Source organism: Rattus norvegicus, chromosome X (genome assembly GCF_036323735.1).
Source record: "Rattus norvegicus strain BN/NHsdMcwi chromosome X, GRCr8, whole genome shotgun sequence".
NCBI classification, from domain to species: domain Eukaryota; kingdom Metazoa; phylum Chordata; class Mammalia; order Rodentia; family Muridae; genus Rattus; species Rattus norvegicus.
The window spans coordinates 149901870-149922956 of NC_086039.1; the positions used below are offsets into that span (position 1 = coordinate 149901870).

General features: G+C 35.2%; 1 long non-coding RNA gene across 1 annotated transcript; it reads right to left on the reverse strand.

Annotated features, from left to right (window-relative positions):
• Positions 1-18814: 18814 nt before the first annotated feature.
• Positions 18815-19720, reverse strand: LOC120099343 (uncharacterized). The gene is made up of 2 exons (XR_005498395.2): positions 19431-19720; positions 18815-19269 (listed from the first exon to the last, which is right to left on the reverse strand). It is a non-coding gene; the product is annotated as an uncharacterized LOC120099343 (long non-coding RNA).
• Between the last annotated feature and the right edge of the window lie 1367 nt (positions 19721-21087).

Genomic DNA, 21087 nt, shown 5'->3' on the forward strand with positions numbered 1-21087 from the left:
GGATAGAGGCTTATGTCCGGGAAACTGGGAAAGGTAATAACATTTGAAATGTAAATAAAAAGATAATAAAACAAAATCCAACACATCAGAATAGGACAAAATGAGCAAAGGAAAAGAGCTCAAGAGACCCACTCATCACTTAAATAATTGAGATGAGAAAATAAGCATTCATGAGTAGGGATGTAGCTCAGTTGCTGGAAAGCTTACCCAACATGCATGAAACCTGGGTTCTATCCCCCCAGTACCACAGAAACTAGGTATAGGTGGCACACACCTGTCATCCTAAGCACTTGGGAGGTGAAGGCGGGAGAATCAGAAGTTCAAGGTCATCCTTAATTACCTAGTGAGTTTGAGGCCAGCCTGGTATTTAAAATGCTGTCTCAAATAGCAATGTCTCTGTTGGTAGTTATATAGGTCCTAGCCAAGCCTGTCATTTTCATTTGGAACATACAATGATGATGCATTTATAATGTATTCTCAGTAAGGTTCACAATCTGTAACTCAGGTCAACACAAATCTCTTGATCTTTAAAAGGTATTTGAAGTAATTTAAGTAGGCATTCAAAATTATGAATTAGATGTTTTTAAATTTCTGCATAGTAATTTTGCACTGTAAAATATGTCCTTTTTCCCATTTCCTTCTGCCATTCTGATATGCTCATTAAAATATTTTTGTAAACAACAAAAAAAAAAGAGACCCACTCATTCACAAACTCAGGAATCCCATAAAAATACTAACCTGGAAGCCATAATATATATGCAAACATAAATATTTTCCTTTGGTGGTAAAAAGAGAGAAACAAAAATAAATACATAATATAAAAATAAGATAAACTCTAATAAAAATTAATCTGGTATGCTATTATGACACAAGGAACTTCCAAAGATGCCACTGGGTTCATTTTACTGGGACCATATACAGGTGGGCATACAGGCTACCTTTAAGAGTAGTTTATTTTCCCAGTGAGACTCTTTGGAGAAAACGAAAATTGTATTTGCAAGCTCTTATCAATTAGAAATAATTTCTAGGTTAGGGATAGGGGTATGTTTACATTTCTCCTCTCAGTTGTAGAACTCCATCTGGTGCATACCCATGCAGACTCTGTGTATTCTGCCTCAGTTTCTGTGAATATATAGATATAGATGATATAGATATAGATGATATAGATATAGATGATATAGATAGATATAGATATAGATATAGATATAGATAGAGATAGAGATAGAGATAGAGATAGAGATAGAGATGATAGAGATAGAGATAGAGATAGAGATGATAGAGATAGAGATAGAGATAGAGATAGAGATAGAGATAGAGATAGAGATAGAGATAGATATATAGAGAACCTGGTGATTTATAGGGCTTTTGGTTTTGTGTTTTTTGTTGCTGGTTTTGTTTTTTTTTGTTTTTTTGTTTTTGTTTTTGTTTTTGTTTTTTGTTTTTTTTTTGGTGTCTTCTATCCCCTCTGGTTCTTTAAACCTTCCCACCTCTTTTCTGCAGTGTTCTTTGAGCCTGGAGCATGGGGTGGGGGGAGCAATTTAATGGAGACATCCCAATTATGGCTGAGTGTTCCAAGCTCTCTCACTCTTTAAATTGTCTGGTTGTAGTTGTAGTTCTGTGTATTTGTTGCCATCTGCAACCAGAGGAAGTTTATCTGATAATGGCTGAGCAAGGCATTGACTGAAGAGTATAGCAGAATGTAAATAGGAGTCATTTTTCCCTTTTTTATTGGATAATTTTTATTTATAATTCAAATGTTATTCCCTTTCACAGTTTTCTGGACATAAGCCCCCTATATCATTCACCTCCCCTTCTTCTATTTTTTGCTATGTTCTTTCAGTATTTGAGTTTACCCCAGGAATCTGAGCTATCTAATCTCAGGTTCTTGGTTATCCAAGCATTGTATTGTATAGGTTCCCTCTCATGGAGAGAGCCTTAAGTCAAATCAGATATTGATCACTTTCTCCCACAAGCTTTATGGCACCATTGCACTAGCAGATTTTGTAGACAGGCCATGGTTGTAGATCATATGGTTTATGGATTGCTTGTTGCTTATGTAAATCTTTTGGTAACATGCAGGATACATTCCTGAACCAAAGACTCTAGAACAAAGGGCTGAAGGCTATGTAATAATCAGCTTGACTTCCATGTTCAATAAGTTATGTAAGTATTCTCAACAATGTGTCCTTACCATCAATTTCTAGAGGGGAGCCTATAGTTGGTGGTTCCCGTGGGACCTCGTTGCCATCAACTCAATTAGATGTAAGCCATTCAAGATAGTGGAAGCTTCATTTAATGACAAGAGATGCCTAATTGTGTCTCTCTCTCCTACTATTTGGCCATTTCATTTAGATTGATTTAATATATGTACATATTTTAGGAAGATTCTCAATGTATTAGGTTTTCATATGATCCCTCAAATGGGTCTTATTATTAAGCATCTCTTCTTGTATTCTGTCCCTCATCTCTCTGTTTTCTCTCCCTTTTTACTTGATCACACTTCTTTCCTAAGGATCATAGTCAAGATCATAAGGACAAGAGTATAAGAGAACAAAGAGACTAGTTAGAAGGTTTGGGATATAATTTACATGGTAGAGAATGATGGCATAAGTTAGGGAAAAAACAGTGAAGACAGGGAGATGATATAAGATATTGATACATTTTAAAGATAAACATAACAATATCAAGAATTTAATTACATGTGGTATGTAAAAGCAGAGTCTAGTGAATTTCACAGTTCTATATACAAGAATCTGGTAGAATTTTATCACCCCTTTCTGTACAGGTAAATTTAGAAGAGGAGTAATTTGCGTAAGGATGCCTATAGCTCACCTTTTGAATATTTTAAATTGGTGCTGCTATTTGACATCTAAATGTTTAGAAGGAAAAAAATAAATTACTACACTACTAGTTATGGAGTCCAGAGGAGATTATTGAATAGAAATTAGATATTATGAGCATCTAGATGTTATTTATAGCCTGAACCTAGATGAAGGTATTGAAGGTGTATACAGCAATGAGTAGTGGGTGCAAGATCATTCCTTAAAAACAGCAATGTTGATAAGTCTGTGAAATGTGAAGGAAACCAAGATTTGATTTACTGAAATTTAATCTACAAAATTCATTGTTCTGTAAAGATAGTTGGAAAACTATCTCAATGAGGAGAATAATTTTGTAAAATACTATTATCTTAGGGCTTCTACTGCTGTGAAGAAACACCATGACAATGCCAATTCTTATAAAGGAAAACATTTAATTTGAACTGCTTCAGACTTTCAGAGGTTTAGGCCATTATTGTCATGGAAGAAAGCATAGTGGCATGTAGAAGGCATGATACTAAAGAAGGAACTGAGAGTTCTACATCTTGATCTGCATACAGCAGAAGAGAATGTCACACTAGGTCTAGCTTGAGCATATGAGACCTCAAAACCGACCCCCACAATGACCCACTTCCTCCAATAAGGCCACACCTATATCAACAAGGCCACAGCTCCTAACAGTACCACTCCCTGGATCAAGCATTCAAACACATGAGTCTATGGGGGCCATTCCTGTTCAAACTACCAATACTGACAAGGCAAATATCCTGCAGAATACAGTAGTTGGTGGCTGTGATGAATGTACTTCTCTGATTTTCTGTTGCCACATAGTAAATTGATTCCAAACATAATACTTTAAAAACAGTGATATTCACTTAATCATCCTCCTTTACTCATATTGTTGTGGTCAGATGTTGAACAAGATAGAAGTTCTTTCATAGTCTTCTACATTAATAGCTTGAGAAGTATGTTGGATAGCTCTTAAGACTGTCAACTATATACCTTTAAATGGACTATTAATAAAACCACAGTTTCTTGTCGCATGGCCTCTGGCTTCGGAGAATGGACTTGTCAGAAAAAAAAAAACAGATAGAGAGTAGCACTTCTCATGAGCATACTTAAAAATAAAATAACACATTCTTTCTGTGGCCTTTTCCACATTATAACTGAGACAAGAAAGCTATCCCTACTCAAGATGAGATAAATTATTCTCAATTTCTCTGTGAGAGAAGAATGAGTAGAAGTATTTTAAGCAGTACAAAAGAATTCAGCAGGAAAATGTACAAGTTGTAGGAACTAAAAGGAAATTACAGGGTAAATTAGATCAATAGAAACAAGTCTTGAGGACTTTGAAATCAACAGGGAAGGTTAAGAAATATGATAATAGCTAGGAAGTAAGAGAAGTCAAAGGACACCTTTTGTTTAGAAGAAAAAAAGCAGCATGTTTTCACAGTGATTGGTAATGACTCACTAATAAGAAAAATCTCATGAAAAATGGAAAATAAAATGAAGCAAATTATCTGAACAAATGTATAGTGGGGTTGGATTTACTAGGAGAATTAATTCTTTTGCACAAAGTGGTTTGAGTGAGTTTAGATATGTAAACATACAGTTAAAGAATGATTACTATGGGCTGGAGAGATGGCTCAGTGGTTAAGAACACCCGACTGTTCTTCCAGAGGTCATGAGTTCAATTCCCAGCAACCACATGGTGGCTCACAACCATCTGTAAAGAGATCCGATGCCCTCTTCTGGTGTATCTGAAGACAGCTAGAGTGTACTTATATATAATAAATAAAATAAATCTTTAAAAAAAAAAGAATGATTACTTTGGGAGTTGTTTCTATCTTTGTGTGAATTAGGAAAAAAGGTCAGGTAGAATGGGGATGATATGAGAGGTATTAAAAATTTGAAGGGAAAGGAGAAACCCTGACATAGTTACCTGGAGGAGTGAGAGAGTTAAAATTTAGGGATCTATAACTGTTGTTAATCACAATTGAAGTTACTATTTATATTGAATATCTAATACTACTTCTCCGAATGGCTGTGAATGTGTTCTGGTTTGGTTTGGTTGATTAAGTTGGCCCAGGATAACTGCAACAAATAGTTCCATGGTTCTCTTGACTATGAATTGTATTATGGGTGTGAAATGATTTGAGAATATGAGTGGAGTGACAGATACAGATGCAGTTTATAGACTCGGTACATCACTGAGTTTAGAGGTTTCAGAGGAGGCTGTTCTAGTTGCATTCTGTTGTTTTGACAAACACATGATCAAAAGCAGTTAGGGTAAATTTTGGACTTATAAGTTTTCATCTATCTTTTAGAGAAGTAAGGCCAGGAACTCAAGCAAGAACTTGAAACAAACCGAGGAGGAGTGCTGCTTGCTGGATCACTCATAGTTTCATTGTTATACTTTATTTTCTTAGAAATCCCAAGAATGCTTTCCTAGGGAGTGATGCTACCCACAATGGACTGGGCTGACCTATGTCAAATAACAATCAAAATAACTCACTACCAAGGCATTCCTATCATCCAATATGATCTGAGCAATTCCTTCTCAGTTAACTCTATGCTATGTAAAGTTGAAAATTAAAGCTAACATGTAAAAAGAACACTGTTTTAACCAGTCCTCCTTGACCTGTGATGTTTACAATCTTTCTTCTGCCCTTGTGTGATAATCCTGAGCCTTGAGATGATTGGCTATCATATACATGTCTCATTTATGCATGAGTACCCCATAGACATTTATTCTCTGCACTTTGATTAGATAGGAGTTCCTATATTATTCTGGAGTACTGTTCACCTCAAAAATAAGTTACTCTGGTGAGTGCTGAAAGCTGATTAATCTGTGTAGATATAAATATTTGGAAGGCATCTTGACATCATGGCCACTTATCAAAATAATGTTCTAGATTCACTCTTAGAATCTATGATCTAGCCATGGTTAGGTGGCTTATTATTTTTGGTCTTGAGGCATTTGTGTTCCTTATATATTTTGAAAATTAGTCTACTAATAGCTCTAAGTCTCAAAATTCTTTTCATGTTTTCTATAGATTGCCTATATTTTGTTGACTGTTCTCTTTGTTGTTGGCTGTTGTTCTTTTTAAATATAGTAGCATTTGTGTTCCTTATATATTTTGAAAATTAGTCTACTAACAGCTCTAAGTCTCAAAATTCTTTTCATGTTTTCTATATATTGCCTCTATTTTGTTGACTGTTCTCTTTGTTGTTGGCTGTTGTTCTTTTTAAATATAGTAGTATTTAATTTATTGTCTTCTATGGTTTTGTTATTGTTATTGGTGTTTTACTTTTTGCCAGTGTCTTGGATTTAATACTTAAGAAAATCTTTTCAAGTACAATGACATGAAACTTTTTTTCTTATGTTGTCTTCTAGGTTTGTAGTGTTGGTTAGCCCATATAAAATTTTAATATATTTTGAATTCATTTTTGTATACAATATCCAGCTTCATTCTTTTGCATGTGATTACCCAGTTTCCATAGCACCACTTGTTGATGACAAGGTAATATATTTATGAAGTATTTCTTCAAATAAAGGAGGAATGATAAGTATATGAGAACAGTGGGATAAGTTGACTTGCCAGGAGAATGTAGAGTTCTATTTGACCCCTAATAATGGATTGGTCTATTTCTGTTGAAAGGTCTAATTTTCAGCATTTACATTCTCTCTTGATCTTCAGTGAAGGTCTCTAGATCAGGAGTATGATGCTTTTCTGTATCTATGTATAGTCTCTTTATATCTGCTATAGTATCATGCAAAGAACACTAAGAATATGGAGCTTTCATTGATTCATGAAAAAGGAAGCCTCTGATTTTAATTCCATTTGCGTTTTACTCTGCAAGTTGTTTACATTTTTCTTGTTTATTAAAAAATTAAGTTTGCAGAAGAGCTGTCCTCTCAACCTATGTGATGTTATTTCAGAAAATTCATCATATTTTGAAATTTCACTGTAGATTTTCAAATTTACTCCTCCAATGAATTTCACTTGTACACAACTATAATAGAAGTGAACCAAATAAGTTGTAGTAAAATGTGTACACGGAATAAAACATTAATACTTGAGGTGATAGAAAAAACTGGCAGGTAGGTTTTAAACTAAATTTGAAACTGTTTATTGTCTTGACAACAAAATAAGATAAATATGAGAAAAAACAGATAAGTCTTCGATGAAATTGTTATAACAGTCATTGTTTTCCTGAAGTACAGGTTGCTGGGATATAAGTTTATTAATAAGACTAAAGGTGGAAGTTTGAGTTTGTAGCAGACCTAATAGAAAACATGTTAAAAAGTCTGTACTCTGTTCTGTAATGGTTAAAATGCAAATAGAAGTCTCTGAAACAAGTAGGGGTCATAAAGCACTATATGATTTTGATACTGATCTTATGTTTATTGTTCTACTAAATATTTATTACCTCTATTTATGGCTTATTTTATTTACATTTATATTAGTTTTTCACCTCCAGTATGAATATTTTTAGAACTTCCGTTAGCATTAATTTTTTTCATATATGTCAATAAACATTAAAATATTTAATTATATACCAGGGCTTTTGAAAGCAACAATGTTATTTCTCCAGGACCTCCCCCCAAAAAAATACATAGCCTTACCCTGAAACAGCAAAAATTTGAGTAGATCATAAAAAGCAGCATAAAAGTCCAAGAGTGGCAATTAGTTATAATGTATGCAGAGGAAGCATAACAACACTGTTATACACTAGGACATTAGTTTTCTCTGTCCACATCATGTGAGTAGCTACTTGAAGTAATCGATTTTCTGCAAAGAGGCATGAAAGTGCTCTCTCTTGCTTTGAAAGGATAGCACACCCAGGGCATCTTTCACTCTTATTGATTTTAAATCACATTCAGTGACTGACTTTGAATCATCAAGAGTGTTTCCCTGTAGTTAAAGCACCAGAAAGATTTAATTAGAGACTTACCGTCTAGATAAAAGACACCAACAATATCAGACTTAAAATCTGAATGAAAGTTCTCTTGTGGTGCTGATGGATAGAGAAAAAAAACATGTTTTAATTGTTTCCAAAATATTTGCTGAGGACATGTGGAGTGCCTGAAGCTTAGGGGTTCTGTATCTCCTTGTCAGTAAAGTCTGCCAGATGTCCTGACCCTAACCATCTTTTTGGGGCAAGTTTTCAGTTTCTTTGTCTAAAATGTCTGCCAGCATTTTAAAGACATTGCAAAAGAAATGCAATCCCTAAATTAAATATTCCATGGTCTAAAGTGATTTACAGAAGTCTAATTCACAGTAAATATAAATATCTCATGTTTAAGACTAAAAAGGAGCCAAACATATTATGTGGTAAGCAGTTAAAATGTGCAACTAGAAGGAGGTTTCAAGTGTCACCTAAAAATGATTTCAGGTATGGACTTCAGCAATATTTATAGTTCCTGTCATGTTGTTATATTTTTCCTTCACAATGTATACATTGTTTAAAAATTTATGAACCTGAAGGAAATTTTCTCTGGAACAAAACTTCCATGATTGTAATTATTAGAATTTAAGATATGCATCGACTTGCTTGATTAATCACTGTCCATTTACTTTTGCAAATAGTTGCATCTGTATGCAGTCTGCATTCTTATTGACAGTACAGTATCCTATCACCTCAGTCAAATAGGACATTATCAAACTTCCTAATTTTTTACTATTAAATAAGAAGCACATCTCTGTGTATTTCTATGTTATGTTATTGAAGTAATTTAGATTCTTTGTCCTGAGGTCACTTGCCTAAAGAAAATCTGAGATCTAGATGTATCCCCTGAAGTATTATAATTTCCTGTTTCATTTAACCTAGAGGCTGGGCAACTTATTCAAATAATTTCTTTCCTTGGGGAACTGCAGTTTATAGAGTATTGAAGTAGTTAGGTCCCCACCTAATTGTCCATCAGTTTTGTTTTTTTGTTTGTTTTTTGTTTGTTTTTTGTTTGTTTTTTTGTTTTTGTTTTTTGGTCCAGAACTGAGGACCAAACCCAGGGCCTTGTACTTGCTAGGCAAGTGCTCTACCACTGAGCTAAATCCCCAACCCCTGCCCATCAGTTCTTAATCATTAGAGATTGTTAACAAGGTTTAAAGTAAACCTAGAATTGTTGGGGTTTTTTTTTAAAAATCAAACAACTAATACAGTTGATTCGATACAACTATAAAAAGAGGAATTTTTTATTTCATTTTTATTAGTCATGTAAACAAGAACTAGAGGACAAAGAATTGGCTCAGTGGGTAAAAATGTGTATTGCAGTTGAGTTGCAGTGGACACAAATTTGGTTATTAACACCTACATAGGGTAGCTCATGATCTGTAACTCCATCTTCAAGGAATTTGAAACCCTTAAACAAATATATTCGATGATTAAAAACTCTGGCAAAATATGCTTCTGATCCTTTCTAAGCAGTAAATAGTTGTTTTCCACTGTAGTTGTCTAATTTCCTTCATATCTCTCTGTGTACAGTGAGTTCTCTTGAAAGGTTATAAATTAGGTTTAATATGTATGTAAATCACAAAAATCAAGCTAATGTGTAATTTAACCTATGGTAGTGAATTTTTGTGCAAAATTAAACTGCTCACATAATCCCCTGGTCATATATTTTCAGAGGTAAAACTTACTCTTAATGTTTTTTTTTTTTACTTTACATGTAAAATAAATATTATGCCGACTTCTTAAACATAGATTTAATATATTTATTTTCTGTCATTTAACATTTTACTAATATTTTAAATACATAATTTTCCAATACATGAAATTCACCTTTATGTAGAGTGGTAAATATCTAATTACTGTCTCTGTAGAAGAAATGCCACAATCAGTAATATTTCTGTATTTCTGAGCATCAAACACTCCCAAATTCTGAACTTGGGCAATGCATGTCATATCACTATATAGAGAATTAAGAAAAAAATTATAAGAAACAGCTTTTCTAAAACATACTTATAGGACTATAAGACAGCACCAGCTGCATCATTTTGAATGTGATTTTTTTTTTGCAAAAAACTTTTAAGGACAACACTGAGAGCTCAGAGGAAACAACTATTTCTACTGACATTCCTAACCCAAGAGGAACCCACCCAGTATCCTCTGTACCCTCTGAGCACAGGAACCTAGGAGCAACCTGGGGCAGGACCCTTCTGGTTTCTATCTGCTCCAAGAGCCAAAAGCCAGACGCCAGGAACAGCAACACACCTTAGAGAAGATGTAAGACCACCTCCTCTGCTCCAAGCAACCTGCCTGGTAGCCTCAGGAAACACAAAGGCAGAAGTAGTCTGGGACAAGACATGTCCAGTTTCTGGCTGTGGCCAGAGATGAACCTCTCCCACAGCTCTCTATACCCAAATCTCTTGGGGGAGAGAGTTGGACTCTCAGAAGTGCGGACAATCCTGAAAGCTCAGGGGAAACCTCCACTTCTGCTTACATTCCTGGCCCAAGAGGAAACTGCCTAATGCCCTCTGGATACAGGAACTTGGAACAGACAAGGGGAGGACACTTCCAGTTTCTGCCTGAGCCCAGAGCTAGAAGCCAGTCACCAGGAGCGCTGACATACCTGAGAGCAGAGATAAGACCAACTCTTCTGCTCCATGTGACCCTACTGGATGGTTCAGGCCACACAAACCCAGGAACAACTATCTGTTCCCAGATCCAGCTGGAAGGAAACTTGTTTACAGGACACAAAGGCTTACAGGAGGGTCAAACCACTGTAAGAGAAAGCAAGACAAGCTAACACCAGAAACAACCTGATAATGAGAGGAAAGCACAGGAATCTAAGCAACAGAAACGAAGACTACTTGGCATCATCAGAGCCCAGTTCTCCCACCAAAGCAAATACTGGATATCCCAACAAACCAGAAAAGCAAGATTTGGATATAAAATCACATCTCATAATAATGACAGAGGACTTTAAGAATGACATAAAAAAAAAACTCTCTTAAAGAAAAACAGGACAACACAGGTAAAGAAGAGGAAGCCCTTAAAGAGGAAATGCAAAAATCCCTTAAAGAATTACAGGAAAACATAAACAAACATGTGAAGGAAATGAACAAAACCATCCAGGATTTTTAAATGGAAATAGAAACAAAAGAAAGCAGAAAGCTAGACAACCCTGGAGATAAAAACGTAAGAAAAAGATCAGGAGTCAAAGAAGCAAGCATCACCAACAGAATATAGGAGATAGAAGAGAGAATCTCAGGGAAATATGATACCATAGAAAACATCGACACACCTGTGAAAGAAAATGTAAAATGCAAAAAGCTTTTAACCCAAAACATCCAGGAAATCCAGAACACAAGGAGAATATCAAACATAAGGACGATAGGTATGGAAGAGATTGAAGACTCACAACTTAACAGACCACTAAATGTCTTCAAAGAAATTAGAGAAGAAAACTTCCCTAACCTAAAGAACATATAAGCATAAATAGATTGGACCAGAAATTCCTCCCATTATATAATAGCCAAAACCCAAATGCACAAAACAAAGAAAGAATTTTAAAACCAGTAAGGGAAAAAGGTAAAGTAAGATATGAAGGCAGACCTATCAGAATCATACCAACCTTCTCACCAAAGACTATGGAAACCTGGCCAGATGGCATACAGATTCTAAGAGAACACAAATGCCAGCCCAAGCTACTATATCCAGCAAAACTCTTAATTAACATAGATGTAGAAACCAAGATATTCCATGACAAAACCAAATTTACACAATATATTTCTACAATCCAAACCTACAAAGGATAATAGATGGAAAACTACAATACAAGGAGGGAAACTACACCCTAGAAAAACCAAGAAAGTAATCTCCTTGCCACAAAACCAAGAGAAGAGAGACACACAAACATAATTCCACCTCTAACAACAAAAATAACAGGAAGCAATGATCACTATTCCTTAATATCTCTTAACATCAATGGACTCAATTCCCCAATAAAAAGACATAGATAACAGACTAGATACATAAAGAGGACCCAGCATTTTGCTGCATACAGGAAACACTCTTCAGTGACAAAGAGAGATGCTACCTCAGAGTAAAAGACTGGAAAACAATTTTCCAAGGAAACGTTCTGAAGGAAAAAGCTGGATTAGCCATTCAAATCCCGAAAAAAAATTGACTTTCAACCAAAGTTATCAAAAAAAAAAAAGATATGGAAGGACACCTCCTATTCATCAAAGGAAATATAAGTAAATATAAGTAAGATGAACTCTCAATCCTAAATATCTATGCTCCAAAGGCAAAGGTACCTGCATTCATAAAAGAAATCTTACTAAAGCTCAAGGCACACATTGTACCTCACACAATAATAGTAGGAGATTTCAACACCTCACTCTCATCAGTGGACAGATCATGGAAACAGAAACTAAACACAGACATAGAGAAACTAAAAGAAGTTATGAACCAAATAGATTTAACAGATATTTATAGAAAATTTTGTCCTAAAACACAGAATATACATTCTCCCCCTCACCTCATGGTACCTTCTCCAGAACTGATATATATTCGATCACAAAAGTAGCCTTAATAGATACAAGAAGTTTCAAATAATCTCATGCATCCTATTAGATCACCATGGGTTAAGGCTGGTCTTCAATAACAAAAATAGCAACAGAAAGCTCATATATACATGGAAGTTGAACAACACTCTAGTCAATGATAACTTGGTCAAGGAAGAAATAAAGAAATGAAAGACTTTTTAGAATTTAATGAAAATGAAGGCACAACATACCCAAACATATTGGACACAAGAATGCAGTTTAAGAGGAAAACTCATAGCTGCGATTGTCTCCAAGAGGAAACTGGAGAGAGAAAACACTAGCAGCTTGATAGCACACCTAAAAGCTCTAGAACAAAAAGAAGCAAATACATCCAAGAAGAGTAGAAGACAGTAAATAAACAAATTCAGGGCTGAAGTCAACCAAATTGAAACAACAAGGACCATACAAAGAGTCAACAATACCAGGAGCTGGTTCTCTGTGAAAATCAACAAGATAGATAAACCCTTAGCCAGACTAACCAAAGGGCACAGAGAATGTACCCAAATGAACAAAATCAGAAATAAAAAGGGAGACATAACAAGAGAAACTGAAGAAATTAAAAAAATCATCTGATCCTACTACAAAAACCTATATTCAACAAAACTGGAAAATCTTGATGAAACAAGATTTTCTAAACAGATACCAGGAAGCAAAGGTAAATTCAGATCAGATAAACCATCTAAACAACCCCATAACTCTTCAAGACACAGAAGCGGTTATCAAGTCTCCCAACCAAAAAGAGCCCAGGACCAGATGGGTTTAGCAAGAATTCCATCAGACCTTCATAGAAGACCTCATACCAATACTGTCCGAACTATTCCACAAAATAGAAATAGAAAGAAGACTACCCAATTCCTTCTATGAATCCACAATTATGCTTAGACTTAAACCACACAAGGACCCAACAAAGAAAGAGAACTTCAGACTAATTTTCCTTATGAATATCGACGCAAAAATACTCAATAAAATTCTTGCAAGCCGAATCCAAGAATACATCAAAACGATCATCCATCATGATCAAGTAGGCTTCATCCCAGGCATGCAGGAATGATTCAATATATGGAAATTCGTCAAAGTAATCCGCTTTGTAAACAAACTCAAAGGGAAAAAAGAACTGATGGTCATTTCTTTAGGTGCTGAGAAAGCATTTGACAAAATTCAACACCTCTTCATGATAACAGTCCTGGAAAGAACAGGAATTCAAGGCCCATACCTAAACATAGTAAAAGCCATATACAGTAAACCAGTAGCCAACGTTAGACTAACTGGAGCAAAATTTGAAGCAATCCCACTAAAATCAGGGACTAGACAAGGCTGCCCACTCTCTCCCTAGTTATTCAATATAGTTCTCTAAGTCCTAGCCAGAGAAATCAGACAACAAAAAGAAGTCACACGGATACAAATTCGAAAGGAAGAAGTCTAAATATCACTATGTGAAGAAGATATGATAGTATACTTAAGTGACCCCAAAAGTTCCACCAAAGAACTACTAGGCCTGATAAACAACTTCAGCAAAGTGAATGGGTATGAAATTAACTCAAACAAACCAGTAGCCTTCCTATACTCAAAGGATAAACAGAATGAGAAAGAAATTAAGGAAATGACATCTTTCACAATAGGCACAAATAACATAAAACAGCTGGGTGTGACTCTACCCAAGCAAGTGAAAGATCTGTATGACAAGAAGTTCAAGCCTCTGAAGAAAGAATTTGAAGATTTCAGAAGATGGAAAGACCTCCCATGCTCATGGATGGCAGGATTAATATAGTAAAAATGGCCATTTTGCCAAAAGCAATCTACAGATTTAATGCAATTCCCATCAAAATTCTAATTCACTTCTTCATAGAGTTAGAAACATCAATTTACAAATTCATTTGGAATAACAAAAAGTATCCTCAACAATAAAAGAACTTCTGGGGGAATCACCATCCCTGATCTCAAGCTGTATTACAGAGCAATATTAATAAAAACTGTATAGTATTGGTACAGAAATAGGCAGGTAGATCAGTGGAATGGCATTGAAGAACCAGAAATGAACTCACACACTTGTAGTACCTTGATCTTTGCCAAAGGAGCTAAATCTATCCACTTTTACAAAGATAGCATTTTCAACAAATGTTGCTGGTTAAACTGGAGGTCAGCATGTAAAAGAATGCAAATCGACCCATTCTTATCACCTGTATAAAGATTAATTACAAGTGGATCAAAAACCTCCACATAAAACTAGATACACTCAGAGTAATAGAAGAAAAAGTGGGGAAGAGCCTTGGACACCTGGGCACTGGGGAAAATTTTGTGAACAAAACACCAATGGCTGATGTTCTGTGATCAAGAATCGACAAATGGAACCTCTTAAAACTGCAAAGTTTCTGTAAAGCAAAGGCCACTGTCATTAAGTAACCAGCGGATTTGAAAAATATCTTTACTAATCCTTTACTATAGAGGGCTAATATCCAAAATATAAAAGGAACTCAAGAAGTTAAACTCCAGAGGTTCAAATAAACCTATTACAAAATGCGGTACAGATCTAAACAAAGAATTCTCAGCTGAGGAATATCAAATGGCTGAGAAGCACCTAAAGAAATGCTCAACATCCTTAGTCATCATGGAAATGCAAATTAAAACAACCCTGAGATTCAGCCTCACACCTGTCAGAATGTCTAAGATCAAATACTCAGGTGACAACAGATGTTGGCGAGGATGTGGAGAAAGAGGAACACTCCTCCATTGTTAGTGGGATTGCAGACTGATACAACCACTCTGGAAATCAGTCTGGAGGTTCCTCAGAAAATTAGACATTATACTAACTGAGGACCCTTCTATACCTCTCCTTGGCAAAAACGCAAATGATGTTCCAACATACAACAAAGAAACATACTCCATTACATTCACAGCAGCCTTATTTATAATAGCCAGAAGCTGGAGAGAATCCAGATGTCCTTCAACAGAGGAATGGATACAGAAAATGTGGTACATCTACACAATTGAATACTATTCACCTATCAAAAACAATGACTTCTTGAAATTCATAGGCAAATGGATGGAACTAGAAAATATCATCCTGAGTGAGGTAACCCAATCATTAAACACACACACACACACACACACACACACACACACACACACACACACACACACATTGTATGCACTCACTGATAACTGTTTATTAGCCCAAAAGCTTAATTAACCAAGATAAAATCCACAGACCACATGAAGCTCAAAAGTAGGACAATCAAAGTGTGGCTGCTTCAGTCCTTCCTTAAGGGGGGAACATGTCCATAGGAGGGGGTATAGAGACAACTTTGTAACACAGTCTAAAGGAACAACCATTAAGAGATTGCCCCACCTGGGGATACAGCCCATATAATTACACTCAGCATAAGTAAATAAGATTGATGAAGCTAAGGAGTGCATGCTGACGTAGCCTTATATAGATGTCTCCTGAGAGGCTCAGCCAGAGCATAAGAAATAAAGAGGTGAATGGTCTCAGCAAACCATTGAACTGAGAACTGGGTCCCTGTTGGAGGAATTACAGAAAGGATTGAAGGAACTGAAGGGGCTTGCATCCCCATAAGAACAACAGTACCAACCAACCAGAACTCACAGGGACTAAAACCACTACCCAAAGACTACACATGGACAGACACATGGCTCCAACTGCATATGTAGCAGAGGATCGCCTTGTTGGGCACCAATGGGAGGAGAAGCCCTTTGTCCTGCCAAGGCTGGACCCCGAGTGTAGGGGAATGTTGGGGTGGAGAGGCTGGAAGGTTGGTTGGGGAGGGGGAACACTTTTTAGAAGGGGAGGGGGATGGGATAGGTGGCTTATGGAAGGGAATCAGGGAAAGAGAATATCATTTGAAATGTAAATAAAAAATATCCAATTTTTAAAAAAAGGGAGAGAGCCATGCTCTCCCAAATGCAAAAGAAAAAAAATAACTTTTAAACAATTACAGGTTTGTAGACCAAAATGATAATAATATGCAATAAGAAAATCTCTGGACATAATTGTAAGCTAATAAGTAATAATATCACATTTCCTCTGAAGCTATTAAGTAATATAAAGAATATATAACTTTGTTGTAATGTTTTCTTATAGAAAAATTACAAGTATAGATCACAAGTATAAAGAGCACTTGTAAAAATCACACACATGAAGATAAATATAGATGTGTTTGGTTTACTCCTGAGTAGAGAAAAATATTAATTATCAAGCTTTTGTATAAAATAATTGGGATGCTAGTTATTTTATTTTTTCCTTGCAGAATTCATGTATTTTATAGCATTTGCAAGTTAAATTCAAGTTTTGAAAGAACTTCATTTCATGACTGATTCTACAATTCTGTAGTTGTTTTTAAAAGTATTCTAAACTCAAGACAACTCAAGACAAAACTATTTAACAAACTGGTTAAATAATATGTGATTATTTGTCTGAATGGCAATTTTCCATTGTTTAAATTCTTCAATTTTTAAAACTTGTCTATTTATTCATTCAGGGATAACACCATTATTTTCTACAATGTGACTTTAAGATAACACCACAGTTACACCATGAAAAATCATTGCATTTCCATTTTAATGAACTCTAATATTAAATCTAACTAATATTTAATTATGCAATAGTCACTTTGTGATTTATAATTGCATAATCAGCAAAATATTTAATAGATGAGTGTTAAATATTAAACAATTTCAACTGACTCAAATATTATCTAGATGACAATGTACAATAATTTAAAAACATGAATTTCATGCGTAAAAACATCTGAGTGAAAAATTTGACATGTTAAGTAAATAGAGAATGTATAAAATATACTCAAAAGTAATTTCTAAAGATAAAAATGCAGTTGGGCAAAGATAAACTGAATGCTCTCAACAGTTGATTAAATATTAATGATTAAAATATTAATGAACCAATAAAGGAGAGAAAAACATCTGGAATGAAGCAAACAATAAACTGGAGAAATAAAATTCAAATAAAATAGATATTAATAGAGTATTCGGAATACCTATATTAAAAAAAGATGGAAAGAAGACTTACAACATAATAAAGTGTGATCCTTAGAAGAACATTATATAACATAGAAGATAAAAGTTATATCAATCAGTTCCAAAGGAAGCATCAAGAAAAATACTCTAAAGCAAAAACTAACCAATGTGTTCAAAGTCTTTCAAATGTGAATTAAAAAGTCATACTACGGGGTTGGGGATTTAGCTCAGTGGTAGAGCGCTTGCCTAGGAAGCGCAAGGCCCTGGGTTCGGTCCCCAGCTCCGAAAAAAAGAAAAGAAAAAAAAAGTCATACTACATTCAATGGAATAAAAATAAGAATATTAGAACTTGTTTAAAAGTCATACTGAAGTGGGTGTAATGGTACCTGACTGTAATTCTAGCAATTTGGACACTGAATCAGGAGTTTTTCTGTGACCTAAGGGTCAACTTAGACTCTATAGTGTGAACCACAATTATCCAAGCCTACATAGCAAGACTGTATTTCACAAGAGAAAAATGGAAGGAAAAGATGTCATATGGTGAACAAGTTTAGCAAGCTAAAATATCAGCAGAGTTCTTACCATAAACACTGAAACTCAGAAGAGACTGCAGCAAGAGTTGTCAACCTACAATAGTGTAAACATTATAAACTTTTGGATTACGTTTCCATAACTATTAATGATTCTGACCATGTTTTCATGTATCTATTGGTCATTTGATGTTTTCCAGATATGTTTACATTAGATATTTTGCCCATTTTATTAGAATTGTTTGTGCTTTTGTTGTATATTAGATGGAGTGGGGAGAGAGGGGGGCGATCTAGAATATATGTATGTGAATGACTGGAAAGAGGAGAACTATATTTGCATCACTTTGACAAAATACCTCACAAAACAATTTATGGGAAGAAAATATGTATTCCTATCCATATTGGTAGGAATGGCATGAAAGACTTAGAGGCATTATTCTGTGGGGTATGTTGTAGATTCAAGCCATATCAAGAACTTTATATTCGAATAAAAGAGGAAGACTGATAGGAGAAGAGTGAATGGAGAAGGTAATGGAAGGCAAATATAAGCAATGTATATGATACATGTGTAAAGATTAAATAATGGAAACTGTTTTGCATGCTCTTTAAAAAGATGTGTTCCTTAAACCAAAAATATCACGCACAAATCCTTGTCTAGGCACACACCAATAGTGTTCCATCTGTAATGCAGACACTGATGCCATGTTCAATCCTATGGCATATAGCAGTTGCACCACCTTCTTTCCTTTTTGCTTTCGTATGTAGACTGTCATAGAAGGAAATATACTTTTAAAAATTAGTATCTAGTTCCATTATCGTTTGTCTCAAAATCTGTCTCAGAAACTATGCATTTAACAGCTACCCATCCTTCACACCTGCATTTTCTCTTCCCACCATCACAGAATTCACAGAAACGTTAATATTACCTTCCTAGAACTTCATTTTATTTTTACCGCAATCATCATTATGCCCTGTTGATATATGATTTAATCTTTTTATACTAAACCATTTTCAGGCTCCAAGAAATGCTACAAACTTTGGCAAGTTCTTTTATCTTTTTGGTATGTTGGTCTTCATTTGAAGTGACAAACTTATCCAGGGCTTTATTCTGAAGATAGCTATATATGGGTCTTATTTTTTATTTTGTTTCTTACTTTGACATCTTCTCTTAAGTTGACTCCTTTTCTTAGACTGATACTGTCTTTTATTTCGTCTCCTTTCCCTCCTTTCTTTCCACTTCCTACTTAACATATGATAACAAACATATATTGTTGGTCTTATTGATCTTTTACGCTTTTTTGGATGAACATTGTATGTTTGAACTTTTTTCCTTGTGCATCCTAGGGATCGTTTTGTCTTCACTCTTGTCCTTGGTACCTGGAAGAACAATAAGGGAAGCCCAGAAAGACATTAGTTTACAAGAAATGTTAAAAACTTGATTTGCATGCAGACTTCACAAAAAATATATAAATTCATACAATAATAGTGAAGAAACTTGGGATAAAGTTAATGGAGAAGAATGATTGTCATCATCCTACCTTGAAATGTAATTGACATCTTAGTGGAATAAATGGCTTCCGTTTCTTCCTCCTTTTAGTCCTTGGAGTCAATGTTACTTTAGCCCAGTTTTGCTTCAGTGATTTTCTGGTCACTTTAGTCATGATGAAACCAAGAACTGGTCTGCCCAGGAGCTCCTGACACACCTATAAACTCATTCTCAGCACAATGAAAAGCCAAGTCCTTCCATTTTATTGGTGAGCAACTTGTTCATTCTAGCCAATAATGTCTTAGGGAACCACAGACATCACAAAACACTACTTCTGACACCTCTAAAGAGTAGAGACTCTAGCAGGGACATTATGAGTCTTTGACATCACAAAGGAAATCTCCATGGAGAATCTTAAAGGAAAAGGTACTATAAGTGGTTATGAAAAAGTGAGATTTCCCTGATACCCTTTGAAAATTTTTCCCAAACTGACATTCCAACTCACTTTATCACTCCAGGTTCAAATCTAGAGTCCCCTCACAAAGAGATAAACAATTTTTTCAAAGCATTTTCTACTCTAAAAATGTTCACCATTACTTACTATTGTGCATGTCTTATTTTTAAATCTGTATGAGCTAATATAGCAATATTTAAATCTGGATGGAGAGGTAAATTTTTTAAAGACTTACTTTATTTAGTGTATGTAGTTACACTGTCACTCTCTTTAGACACACCAGAAGAGGGCATCAGATCCCATTACAGATGGTTGTGAGCCACCATGTGATTGCTAGGAATTGAACGCAGGACCTCTGAAAAAGTAATCAGTGCTCTTAATGGCTGATCCATCTCTCCAGACCCAAGATATAAATTTTTTATTCTTTGAGAATTTCATAAATGTATACAATTTATGTTAAGCATAACTGGTAATCAGAATATTCCTCCAGTTTGCACTGGACCCCACAAGTCAGTCTACCTCTGACCTTCATACTTTGTTTTACATTAATGACCCACCAAGTTCAATTAGTACCACTTTAACCAGCTTGGTTTTGTGCAAATAACCAGTGCTGTTGTGAATAAATGTCTTTAACAGCCATGCCATGTACAGAGCATCTTATTTCACAGGACTCCGCATTTTTTCTAGCTGCTTCTCAACTTCTTCTGAGTCTATTCATTGATTAATAGATTGGTATAGATAACTACATTTATTGTTGGGAACTCAGTCACTGTTTCTCATGATTCTTACTAGTTAATAAGTCTCTGCTTTAACCACTGTCCACTGCATGAAGAAGCTTCTCTAATGAAAGTTAAGAGCATCACACATCTATTAGTACAAATATAAACATAATAAGTATAATTTAGAAGGCAGTTTAAGGGCACAACCATTTAACAAAACAGTGCCTGTAGATTTCTCCCTCGGGCCTATCACCTTTTTAAGAATGGGGTATTTTCCAGAGGTATATACAGTACTAGCTGTGAAACCACTTTTATCGATCAGCTCTCAAATCTAATTAGAAACAGTTGGTTACCCCATAACCATTGTAGCATTATTGTACCAGCAGACACATCTTGCCCGCTAGGTTGGCCATTTATCATGCATGGTCCAGCACTCACTAAGACCATTGATATTGTCTTTTTCCAGCAGTGTACATTCTATCTTTCTGTGCTATGAAAACTTACCAACAGATGGAGAGTTTCCCAGTTAAAGATTG